This window comes from Sinocyclocheilus anshuiensis, unplaced genomic scaffold, assembly GCF_001515605.1.
Source record: "Sinocyclocheilus anshuiensis isolate Anshui unplaced genomic scaffold, SAMN03320099.WGS_v1.1 scaffold154, whole genome shotgun sequence".
In the NCBI taxonomy this organism is placed as follows: Eukaryota; Metazoa; Chordata; class Actinopteri; order Cypriniformes; family Cyprinidae; genus Sinocyclocheilus; species Sinocyclocheilus anshuiensis.
The window spans coordinates 2,612,885-2,615,519 of NW_015546101.1; positions in this window are offsets into that span (position 1 = coordinate 2,612,885).

Below are 2,635 nucleotides of genomic sequence, written 5' to 3' on the forward strand. Positions count from 1 at the left end.
ATTCCTGCATAAAAATGCATAATGAGATCATGATTGTGGAAAACAAACAATTATTGAGAGTAGCAAAAAAGAAAAAAAACCTGTCATGAGTGAATTGCATTTTAAATGTATGAATTAACAGATAAATGACAAATAAACAAGCATCATGTTTTAGACGTGCATTAATAAAATTACTATGAATGTTCTGTATATTAGTGGCATACCGCTTTCTTGTCTCCATCCTTGTCGTCAACGTAGGACAGGACAAAATCGATGTGCCGAACACCATCCTTGAAGTACACAGAGTCCCTGTTCTGTCCAAACTTGTCTATCTACAAAAGAAAAAAGAGATTCAAATCAACAACAGTCCTACTCTCGTACACAACCACATGACCATGTAGATTCATTCAGAGTTGACTTCTGTCACAATGAACAAATGAGACATGACGCATGTGATTCCTATCAACTGTGAGTGTCTCTTATCTTTTTCCAGGTGACAAAACCACAGGTACAGTATGAAGAGAACGGTTACTTCTGCAGAAAGTGTGAAATCAACATGCATACAAACACACATTTACTTAACTACAGTATATAAATGGGGACACTGCATAGACCTCTGCTGTTTTTATGTACAGCTAGATTTAAATACAATAACCTAACCCTAACAGAAAACCTTCTGCAATTCTACAATTTAAGAAAGGTTATTTTTAGACCATATTACAAATGAGGAGGTCCCCAAAATATGGTTAAGCAGGTATACACACACAAACAGACAGGGAAAAAAAAGAAAAAAAGAATAGTGATGTACAAATATGAAAAAAAAACAAACATTAAATGACAAGTGTAGTAATATTATGGCACCTTTCTGAAAAAATGTTTTAAGCTTTCTTGTATGACATAATTTTTATTTGTCACATGAAGAAACACACAAAACAAACAATAAAAAAAAAAAAACTATCCCAGACACAAAACCAATATCAATACCAAAACTAATAAAATTATGTAAAATCAAGTATAACAAAATCTCAGGAAACGGAGGAAACCTCAAGAGATTCATCCTAGTGCAACATCAAATGTCATACTTGTACAAACATGCCTTTGAGGTATGACAGCAAGACATTCAGTTTTTCACTCGAGATACATACACATATCTTACATCATGCATAAAAATCCCACAAGCACGGAGGAGAGGAAAATACCAACTGTACCTTCAAATATGCTGCTCCAGACAGTAAAACAGGCCAAAACAGATAAGTCACAAAAACGCTTGCCTGCTTGGCACGTCTTTCTAAATAAGGCCATTCAGAGACTGAACCAGAGAAAGCCAATAAACTAATAAAGTAGAGGCAGTGTGCCATTCGTGAAGGCATTTTATTGCGTTCTATTATTTTCAAACAGGTACTTTGTTAATCAGCACTACTGATTCGGTGGGACCTTTGTGCGCTGCTGTTAGGAAAAGACATGGAGGATTATTGATCACTATTGATGTCAAAATGACAATCGCAGGCTTCCAAACAATCTATAAAGCAACAACAAATCATCAAAATCAATTAGACTAAAGGGATTCTTAAGAATAGCTATAGAATTTCACATTATCTAATATCTGCACTCATGCAAATTAATTTCTACCAAGCTGCATATTTCAAATAGTAGACATTAGGGTCGTCATATCAAGGCCAAGTAGATGAGAAAGCACTGCTGTTGCCCAACAGAGCTGTAGAAGTGTTAAAAGAGAGTGACAAAGCATTGCATGTGTTTAAGACAGATACTGAAGGTGATGGCTCACCTCTCGTCTAAAAACGCACACTTGGACACAATAAAATGAAATATAACATGAAGTTGGTGTAGTCCAGTCTCAATGTGTTTAGCAGAAATTACCATCATCAATAAAATAAATAATAAAATAAAATTCTAATATTGACTAAATACACCATGTCAATTTAAATAACAAAATAGCAATTAATTATTGATGTAGCAGTTAGTACTGAACAAATGTAATATTCAACCCCAAATGTTTAATATAATTTAAAGTACAATTTAGTCATTTAAAGCTAGCTCTAACAAAGCAACAATCTCTCCTAGGTCCTGACTATGAATAGGGTATCCATACCTCAGTTTTAGCAGTCATAACTTTCATAAAGTGCTCCAATGGTGAGAGCATTTACAAAATGTTCATGTTGCAAGCAGTGCTAGCAAATGCTAACTAAGCTGCACACTCTCTCACACAGAGACCTCTGATAAGAGTGGGTCACTGCCCCTTACTGTAGACACCTCTGGGACACATGCCTTTGCCTGGAGACTCTCCTGTGACGATCTGGTTTATACTGTTCTGACTGAGATCACAGTGCTGCTCATTGTAATACTTCATCATTTAATACAAAGCAGAGCTACAGCTTCAACTCTAGATGCCCTCTCACCAAACTGATATCACAAGGGTGACTAATTCCATAACCTTGCAGTTCCCTTTCATGGGAACTTCGAACTGCGTCCTCTAGGGGTCGCTATGGGGAATGCCTCGTCGTGACCCGTGTCTGAAGCATACATTGAAAAAACACCAACTCGTTGGCCGGCGACAGCCATGATGTAACTACCGGTGCGACTATAGAATAAATAGGCGCCGGGAGCACACATCATTCTCTTCTTCGTCTTCATTGAC